The sequence below is a fragment of the Mustela putorius genome, unplaced genomic scaffold (assembly GCF_011764305.1).
Source record: "Mustela putorius furo isolate JIRA1106 unplaced genomic scaffold, ASM1176430v1.1 tig00000031_pilon_pilon_pilon, whole genome shotgun sequence".
Taxonomy (NCBI): domain Eukaryota; kingdom Metazoa; phylum Chordata; class Mammalia; order Carnivora; family Mustelidae; genus Mustela; species Mustela putorius.
This window is the reverse complement of record NW_025421260.1, coordinates 5,255,457-5,265,866: the sequence shown is the minus strand read 5'-3', so window position 1 is coordinate 5,265,866 and position 10,410 is coordinate 5,255,457. Positions and strand designations below refer to the sequence as shown.

The 10,410-nt window shown below is 35.7% G+C and overlaps 1 pseudogene; it reads right to left on the bottom strand.

Annotated features, from left to right (window-relative positions):
* Window positions 1-9,482: 9,482 nt before the first annotated feature.
* Window positions 9,483-10,123, bottom strand: LOC101689430 (annotated as a pseudogene).
* Window positions 10,124-10,410: the final 287 nt, after the last annotated feature.

The following is a 10,410-nucleotide window of genomic DNA, read 5'->3' as shown; positions in this document are numbered from 1 at the left end:
CCTTTGTTCATATGATAGTGTTCATGGCTTTACTGTCAATTTGAAATTATCTCGTACATGCAGTGTCCGTATCAGCATGTCAAGTGTATCTTCTTCCTCTTCTTTTCAGAGGGAGGCTAGCTTCCTGATTGCGGAAGAAAGCCTCATTTAACTGAAATACAAAGGTTAAGAAGCATTTTACGTAGCATCATCAAGCATCTCTAGTTACACCATTAGAGTGTACCATTTGACTCTGGTAGCTCATGATTATTAAATTTTAGCTGTTTCATACTCAGATTTATGTTTGGTATAACACAATGAAAATAATTTAGAAACATTTAAATTCAGTATTATATGTTGGGAAAGTATATTATCAAAAACTAACATTGGTAAGTATTTTACTTAGATTAGTATATTTCCCATTTTATTTAGCTCAGCATATTACTTTCTGATTTACTGAAGTGCAAACTGAAGTTCAGGAATCCATTATGAAGAGTTTATTATGTTAGCATATTAGTTTTATATCGGTGATGTGATGACTTTCTACAAATACTGTGGCTTGAAACAACACTCATTAATTATCTCACAGTTTGTTGGGTAAATACAAAAGTAGACAGTGATAAGCTGGGTCTTTTGCTTAGAGTCTCACAAGGCTGAAATCAAAGTGTGAAGAGAGCTTTTTGGGAAGGTTTGAGGCTGAATCTGCTTCCAAATTCATGAAGATTATTGGCCAAATTCAGCTCCATGCAGTTGTAGGACTGTGGTTTCATTTCCTTGAGGACTTAAGCTAGGAGCTTTTCTCAGATTCTCAAGACATTCATCATCATATTGACTTATCCATTTTCAAGCCCAAGATGGTGGATTGAGTCCTTCTTGCTCATTAAATCTCTCCAACATGTCTTGCAGCATCTTTCTGATCCCAGTCAAGAAAGTTCTTTGCTTTTAAGGACTTAAGTGATTAGATTGGACCAGTGTGAATGACAGATAATGCAGAATAGTCTCCCTATTTTAAATTGTGTAAACTTAATTATATTTGTAATGACCTAACCATGTACCACTGATAATGCAGAATAATCTCCCTATTTTAAATTGTGTAAACTTAATTATATTTGTAATGACCTAACCATGTAACACTGCATATTCATAGGTTCCAGGGGGCCAGCATGTAGAAATTTTTCAGAGTCATTCTGCCTACTATACTTAAAACATATCTTAGATGGAATTTTATCCATATTTCAGTGACTTTACATCATTATTATTATTTTTTACAATTTCTGATTACTAGTCAAGTTGAATATCTTTTTTTAAATTAATTTTATTTTTTCAGTGTTTCAAGACTCATTGTTTATACGCCATACCCAGTGTTCCATGCAATATGTGCCCTCTTAATATGCACCACTAGGTTCACCCATCCCCCTCCCTCCCTCCCCTCCAAAACCCTCAGTTTGTTTCTCAGAGTCTAGTCTCTCATGCTTCATCTCCCCATCTGATTTCCCCCAATTCACTTCTCCTTTCCTTCTCCCAATGTCCTTCATGTTATTCCTTATGCTTCACAAGTAAGTGAAACCATATGATAGTTGACTCTCTCTGCTTGACTTATCTCAGCATAATCTCTTCCAGTCCTGTCCATGTTGATACAAAAGTTGGGTATTCATCCTTTCTGATGGAGGCATAATATACATTATATATATAGATCATATCTTCTTTATCCATTTGTCTGTTGAAGGACATTTTGGCTCTTTTCACAGTTTGGCAACTGAGGCCATTGCTGCTATAAACATTGGGGTACAGAGGGTCCTTCTTTTTACTGCATCTGTATCTTTGGGATAAATACCCAATAGTGCAATTGCAGGATCTTAGGGTAACTCTTTTTTTAATTTCTTAAGGAATCTCCACACTGTTTTCCAAAGTGGCTGCACCAACTTGCATGCCCACCAACAGTGTAAGAGAGTTCCTCTTTCTGCACATCCTCTCCAACACATGTTGTTTCCTGTCTTCTTGATTTTGGCCATTCTGACTAGTGCTAGGTGATATCTCAATGTGGTTTTGATTTGAATCTCCCTTATGGCTAATGATGATGAACATTTTTTCATGTGTTTTGTACCCATTTGTATGTCTTCTTTGGAGAAGTGTCTATTCATGTCCTCTGCCCATTTCTTGATTGGCTTATTTATTTTTTGGGTGTTGAGTTTGAGGAGTTCTTGGATATCAACCCTTTGCCTATAGTGTCATTTGAAAATATTTTTTACCATTGCATAGTTGCCTCTTTGTTTTGTTGACTGTTTTCTTTGCTGTATAAAAGCTTTTGATCTTGATGAAGTCCCAAAAGTTTATTTAGAACAAATCAATAAGAGAGAAGAGCCACATCGTCCTTTCAATTGATGCAGAAAATGCTTTTGACAAGATACAGCTTCCATTCCTGATTAAACTATTCAGAGTATAGGGATAGAGGGAACATTCCTCAACTTCATAAAACCTATCTATGAAAAACCCACAGAGAATATCATTCTCAGTGGGGAAAAGCTGACAGCCTTCCCATTGAGGTCAGGAACATTACAAGGATGCCCACTCTCACCACTATTGTTCAACTTAGTACTAGAAGTTCTAACAACAACAATCAAACAACAAAAAGAAATAAAACGTGTTCAAATTGGCAAAGAAGTCAAACTCTTTCTCTTTGCCAATGACATGATGCTTTATATGGAAAATCCAAAAGACTCCACCCCAAACTACTACGACTCATACAGCAATTCAGTAATATGGCTGGATACAAAATCAATGCACAAAAATCAGTTGCTTTCTTATACACTATCAATGAAAATATAGAAAGGGAAATTAGAGAATCAATTCCATTTACTATAGCACCAAGAACTGTAAGATACCTGCAATAAACCTAACCAAAGAGGTAAAGGATCTGTACTTGAGGAACTACAGAACACTCATGAAAGAAATTGAAGAAGATAAAAAGATGGAAAAGCATTCCATGCTCATGGATTGGAAGAATAAACATTGTTAAAATATCTGTACTGCCAGAGCAATCTCTATTTACAATGCCATCCTGATCAGACTTCCATTGGCATTTTTCAAAGAGCTGGAACAATCTTAAAATTTATATGAAACCAGAAGAGACTCTGAATTGCTAAGGAAATGTTGAAAAAGAAAAATAAAGCTGGGGGTATCACATTGCCTGATTTCAAGCTTTATTACAGAGCTGTGATCATCAGGACACAAAAACAGACATAGACCAATGGAACAGAGAAGAGAGTCCAGATGTGGACCCACAAATCTATGGTCAAATAATTTTTGACAAAGCAGGAAAAAATATCCAGTGGGAAAAAGTTTCTTCAATAAATGGTTCTGGGAAAATTGGACAGCTATATGTAGAAAAATGAAACTCAACCGTTCTCATGCACCATACACAAAGATAAACTCAAAATGGATAAAAGTCCTCAACACAGGCAGAAATCTATCAAAATCTTAGAGGAGAACATGGGCAGTAACCTCTTCGACATTGGTCACAGCAGTTTCTTCAAGATATGTCTCCAGAGGCAAAGGAAACGAAAGCAACTTTACATTATTCTTAATGTAAAATAGATTCAATCCAAGAAGAGATTAATAGTTAGAATAAGTTTTGGCTGAGTCTTTTTAATCAATTGAGAATTATATTTTATTTATTTTCTATATTAGAACAAAAATATATACATCTTCAAATTCCTTAATTCTATTTTAAGAGACAACTATAACTGTTGTGCAGAGATGTATTTCAGTGTATAGCAGGCACTTTTTTATACTGAAACTTTCAAATTTACATAAACTTTAAGAACAATTTCAGGTATAAAATACAGCTTTCAGTGAAGGAAGAATTATTTAATATATAATGATCATGGGGTCCAAAAAAAAACTGGCAAGAATTTCCTTTTGTTAGTCACTGGAGTCAAATCATTCTATATTTCTATAGATGATCTCTGCTAACTATTTATCTGATTATGTGCTTATTTTCTGATAACAATCTCTTTTAATATTGTCTTCAAAGGCCATTATGCTGTAATGTGATTATATTTTTGATATGGAATGTAGTTCACATGTTTATGTCAACATGCGTATCTATAATACTATATATTTTCAAAATGACTAAAACCTCTGTTGTCACCACCATATCCCTATGCTGATATTTTCAAACATCAGCAATTCTGGTAGAATACATTACTTAGAAGCAGGAACCCTAAGTTGAATGTCTTCAAGGTTGATCAAAATAGCAGTATTATAGTGGTCTATTGCAACTTGTCCCTGGAATGTCACAGAAATCTCAATAACATACCATCTTGGTTTAGTCATATGGTTTTTAATTTATTTATTTATTTATTTATTTATTTATTTTTTAAAGATTTTATTTATTTACTTGAGAGAGAGACAGTGAGAGAGAGCATGAATGAGGAGAAGGTCAGAGAGAGAGAAGCAGACTCCCCATGGAGCTGGGAGTCCGATGCGGGACTCGATCCCGGGACTCCAGGATCATGACCTGAGCCGAAGGCAGTCGTCCAACCAACTGAGCCACCCAGGCGTCCCTGGTTTTTAATTTATACAACAAAACGAGCAAAGCCAATGTGACAGAACTTTTACACAGTACTTTTATTTCTTTCAAAAAATTTGAGCTTGTAGCCCTAATTTAAGCACTAGCGATCTAACTTTGAGCCGTTGGACATTTTTGAAAACATGGGCATTCTATGAATTCACAAATTTATTTTTTTCGTAAGTTGGGATAAACTTTAAAATTTTGGGTTTCTTTTACTCTGGGTGGTTTTGGAGGCAAATATGGCTTCACTGGAAAAATGAATAATTAGGCTGACACCTGAAGGATAAATACCTATTATTTTAGTGAAGGAAGGTGGGAAGGAATATTTTATAAAGAGATAGTAGCTCTTTCAAAGATTAGAAGGTCAAAAAGATATAGCATTTTTTTAAAAATACATTCATTAAAGCTATATTGTAAAAATAAATAGGGAAAGGTAATTTGTGGCAAAGTGAGCCTGAAAGTTTATGTAGACACCAGGAAAAAGGAGATTTTGTCAGCAAGGATATGCAGAGTTATTTTGACTCACCTAAGACATAGGATATGCTATGAATGAATTCTGTCACATACGAAAATGGAATATTGGAAGAAGAGAAAGAGACCCAAGAGAAGTCAAGTATTTAAAAAACTAATGACAAATTTCTCAAATGAGAGAAAACATTAATTATACATCCAAGAATCTCAAGGAACCCAACTAAGGTAATCACAAACAAAATATATATACTATTTATACGTACATATTAATATATATTATGTATAAAATTATATATACAAAATATATATAGTATACAGTATATGGAATGTATATTATATATATAAAGTTATATATTAATATATATAAACAACTTGTTCATTGGCTCTAGCAGTTTTTTGGTGGAGTCTTTTGGGTGTTTATGTATAGTATCATGTCATCTGCAAATGTGAAAATTTTACTTTTTCCTTACCAATTTGAATCTCTTTTATTTCTTTTTGTTGTCTGATTGCTGTGGCTAAGGCTTCCAGTACTATATTGAATAAAAGTGGTAAGAAAAGTGGACATCCTTGTCTTGTTCCTAACCTTAGGGGAAATGCTCTCAGCTTTTTCACATTAAGGATGATGTTAGCTGTTGGTTTTTCATATATGGTCTGTATTATGTTGAGGTATGTTCCCTCTAAACCTACTTTGTTGAGGGTTTTTATCATGAATGGATTTTGTGCTTTGCCAAATGCTTTTTCTTCATTTATTGAAATGATCATGTGGTTCTTATCATTTTTTTTGATATGATGTATCATGTTGATTGATTTGTGAATATTGAAGCCTCCCTTGCAGTCCAGGTATAAATTCCACTTGATCATTGTGAATGATTCTTTAATGTATTGTTGGATTAAGCTTCCTAGTATTTTGTTGAGGACTTTTACATCTATGTTCATCAGAGATATTGGCCTGTAGTTCTCTTTTTCAGTGATGTCTTCGTCTGGCTTTAGTATCAGAGTAATGTTCACCTCACTGAATGAATTTGAAAGTTTACTTTGCTCTTCTATTACTATTATTATTTTTTGGAGTGGTTTGAGAAGAATAGCTATTAATTATTTAAATGATAGAATTTGCCTGTGAAGCCATATATGTTCCTGGACCTTTGCTGGGATTTTTGTTTACTGATCCAGGTTCTTTGCTGGTTATCAGTACATTTAAAATTTCTGTTTCTTCCTGTTCCAGTTTTGGTAGTTTAAATGTTTCTAGGAATTTATACATTTCTTCTAGGTTGTCCAATTTGTTGTCATTGGTTTTTCATAATTATTCTCTTTAATAGTTTGTATTTCTGTGGTATTCCTTTTTAACTTAATTTTATTTGTTCAGTGTTCCAAGATTCATTTTTTATGACCACACACTCAGTACTACATACAATATGTGCCCTCCAATACCTACCACCAGCCTTGTTGTTATTTCTCCTGTCTCCTTTATGATTTTAATTATTTGAGTCCTTCCTCTCTTTTTTTTTCTTAGTCTGACTAGGGATTTATCAATTTTATTGATTACTTATTTAATTAATTTCATTGTTGTTTTTTTTTTTTAAAGGACCCAGCTCCTGGTTTCATTGATTTTTTTGTTGTTGTTGTTTGTTTGTTTGCTTGTTTTGGTTCCTGTATTATTTATTTCTGCTCTAATTTTTATAATTTCCTTCCTTCTGCTGGTTTTAGGTTTTGTGTGTTGTTCTTTTGCTAACTCCTATAGATATAAGGTTAATTGTTTTTTTTTTTGTTTGTTTATTTGTTTGTTTGTTTTGGCCATTTTATTGCTTCTCAAGGTAGTCCTATATACTTCTCTTTTAGAACTACTTTTACTGCATCCCAAAGGTTTTGGGCCGTTGTGTTTTTAGTTTCATTTGCTTCCACAGGTTTTTTAAATTTCTTTTTTTATTTCCAGGTTGACCCCATTCATTGTTTAATAGCATGTTGTTTAACCTCCATTTATTTGTCATCTTGCCAGATTTTTTCTTGTGGTTAACTTTTAGTTTCGTAGTGTTGTGGTCAGAAAAGATGTATGGTAAGACTTTGATCTTCTTGAGTTTATTGAAGCTTATTTTGTGGGCTACTTTGTGATCTCTTCTGGAGAATATTCCATGTGCACTTGAAAAGAATATATATTCTGCTGTTTTAGGATGGAATGTTCTGAATATATCTTTTAAATCCATTAAAAGCCATTGTTTGCTTTTTGGTTTTGTTTTTAGATAACCTTTCTATTGATGTAAGTGAGGTTTTAAACTTCTCTACTACTATTGTACTGTTATCAGTTAGTTCCTTGATGTTTGTTATTAGCTGTTTTATGTATTTGGGTACTCCTGTCTTGGGTGCATGAATATTTACAATTGTTATATACTCTTCTTGAACTGGCCCCTTTATTACTATATAGTATTCTTCCTTGTTTCTTTTCTTTTTTTTTTTTAATTTTTTATTTTTGATAAACTTATTTCTTTTAACAGTCTTTGTTTTAACATCTATTTTATCGAAATAAATATTTATTTATTTTTAGCCATTCTGATATCCTCTCTCTTTTGATTGGAGCATTTGGTCCATTTACATTCAAACTAATTATTGATAAAAGTGCATGTAGTGCTATTTTATTACTTGTTGTTGTTTCTGGAGTTTTTCTCTGATCTTGTCTTTCTTTTTCATTGATTGCTGGTTTTCTTAATGATATATTTGGATTTCTTTCTCTGTATTCTTTGCGCATTTATTAGTGGCTTTTGATATAGGGTTACCATTAGGATTGTGCATAACCTCTTCTGCATATAGCAGTTTGTATTTGTTCATAGTTGTTTAAGTTTAAATTCGTTCTCTTTACTGCTCTCCTTCCCCCTTTTTATGTATAAGTTGCCATAATTACATCCTATTATTTTGTGAATTCTTTGATTTTTTTTACAGAAATATTCATTTTATTGCCTTTTTGTTTCCTACCTTCATACTCTCAATTTTGATCCCTCCTTTCAACTCACACAATCCCCTTTAATATTTCTTTTTTTTAAATTATTTAATTTTGATCCATTTATTTAATTAAAAAAAAAGGAAGGGGAAAGAGATCATGGCCAAAAAGATAGTAGTTAACCCCCACCCCACCCCCAAAGCTCTAGCCAGTCACATGAGCATCACCCACTTCCTACTAGGTGCCTGATATTCAGCTGGTGGCACACTCGGCCCCAATGGACTGCCCTGAAGGCACAGGGGCACCGCGTGCCAGTTTTTGCGCTCAGCAGGTTAGTCAAACCAGACAAACTGGTGGGCTAAAGTCCAGAAGTTCTCTCCAGGTATTCTGCCCATTGGCTGAGCACATACAAACTATCATAAGCTTGTAAAATTTAAGGGGGTGGGGAAGGGCATAAAAGCAGGAGGTTGGTGGGAGAAGAGAAACTACAGGTCACCCAAGCTTTCTCCTGGGCTAGTGGCTCTGGATACAGACTTCGAGAGACCGGGAGAGGTGGGCTCCAGGTTTCTTATGGAAGAAAATCATCCTTCAAGGAGGAGCTGAGACGTGCCATGCAAAAGTTTTCTTCCTGCAGAGGGCACAGGAGACAGGGCAGCGGACTCTCCCATCTAGGAGACAAGAGAGTGGTGAGGAAGTTCTTCTAGTACCATGAAGTAAGACAAAAGGCAGAGGGAGAATCCTAAGGTTCTGGCCCAATGTGAGACTGCTACACACACACAGTTAAAGACTAAAAAGCCATCAGGTACCCTCACAGCCGAATCCCACCTGCAAACACTGGCTCTAGAAAGTGCTGCAGAAGATTCTTGCTGTGAATCAAGTCAAGTTAGTTGCCTGGCTATAGGTAGTGGGAAGGGTAATACGTTTTTATTTTTGAAGGGATAAGGTGGGAAGAGCGGTCATGATCTAGTAAAAAGAGACCCGCAAGAAGCAGAAAATATTTAGAGAACATTTTAATATATATTTTCATATATATATTTAAAGTTAAGAAAAAAAAACTAATTCAAGCCATGCCCTGTGCAAAAAAAGGAAAAGAAAGAAAAAAAGACAAATTTAAAGTGAGACCTCTGTCTGCTGCTCTAGTCTCAACTTAAGTATCACAGTCAGCTTGTTACTTTTATTTTGGAAGAGGAGATGTAAAAGTTTCTTTCGATCACTCAGAAGGCAAGTTTAGTCACTTATAAAAACAGAATGTCAGGGACAGACTAGGAAAGTCAAAGGTGAAGGGGCAGAGCAGGAAAGGAATTTTCAAAAATAAAATTAACAAGGTTACTGTTCCAGAAGGGGGCTGTGAAAAGGACATGGTGGACCGAAGTCTGTTAGTCAAGTAGTGATTCAACTTTTAAATTATTCTCTTGTTCTTTTTTGTTGTGTGTTTTGTTTGTTCAAGTCTAAGATTTGGAAATGCCAACCCTTTGTTAACAAGAGCCAACAGGAAATATAGGATCCTTTCCCTCCGCTGCCTCCGCTGAAGCCACCACCGTCGCCTCGTCGGCTGGATGCTGGAAGAGTCCTCCGTGTGTGCGGACTCAGGATGACAGGGCAGCCTCCTTCTGTGGTTGCTGGGCTTGTGAACGCTGCAGTGTCTTTTGGCTTTCCACGTCTCTAAAATGTTTTTCAACTATTTTGCGTACATGGCTCAGTGCACTTCCCTCTTTGCCTTTACAGTTTTCCACTTGATATGGGGGTGTAATAACAACTTCTTCCATGACTACGATGTTTTTCTCTTGCCATTTACAGCCTTTAATGGTCTTGTGTATGGTCTGGAAGAGCTGCTGGCTCTCTAGGGAAACACCAGCGCTGATTGCATAGGCCTGGCTCAGCTTCTCCTCCTTCTCTGTCCGTGCTTTGCTGGCAAGCTTACTATCATTGAGTGAAGCTAGGGGAGGAGGGGTTTCTGTTTGGTCATTAATTATTTTCACTTCTGAAACATACTGTAAGTTTATGAGCAAGATGCTGCATGGTTGGGCTTTCCACTGGAAGAGGGACATTTTAAAGCCAGCATTTTGGGACTGGTAGTGGAAGGCTACCACCTCACCCTGCAGCCGCTGCTCCTGGCACATCCAGCACGACAACTGGCTCCCAATGCTGAAGTACTCGCCTGGAGGAGCCGCCATCTTGGGAGAGCAGCCCCCGCCGGGGGCCCCCTTTAATATTTCTTACAGGGCTGGTTTAATGGTCATGAACTCCTTTAGTTTTTGTTTGTCTGGGAAACTATTTGTCTCTCCTACTCTGAATGATACCCTCCTGGATAAAGTATTCTGGGCTGCAAATTTTTTATATTTATTATTTTGAATATATCATGTCACTTCTTTCTGGCTTGCAAAGTTTCTGCTAAAAAACACCCTCCTGCTAGCCATGTTAGGTTTCCCTTGTATGTTACTGTGTTCTTCTGTCTTGTTGC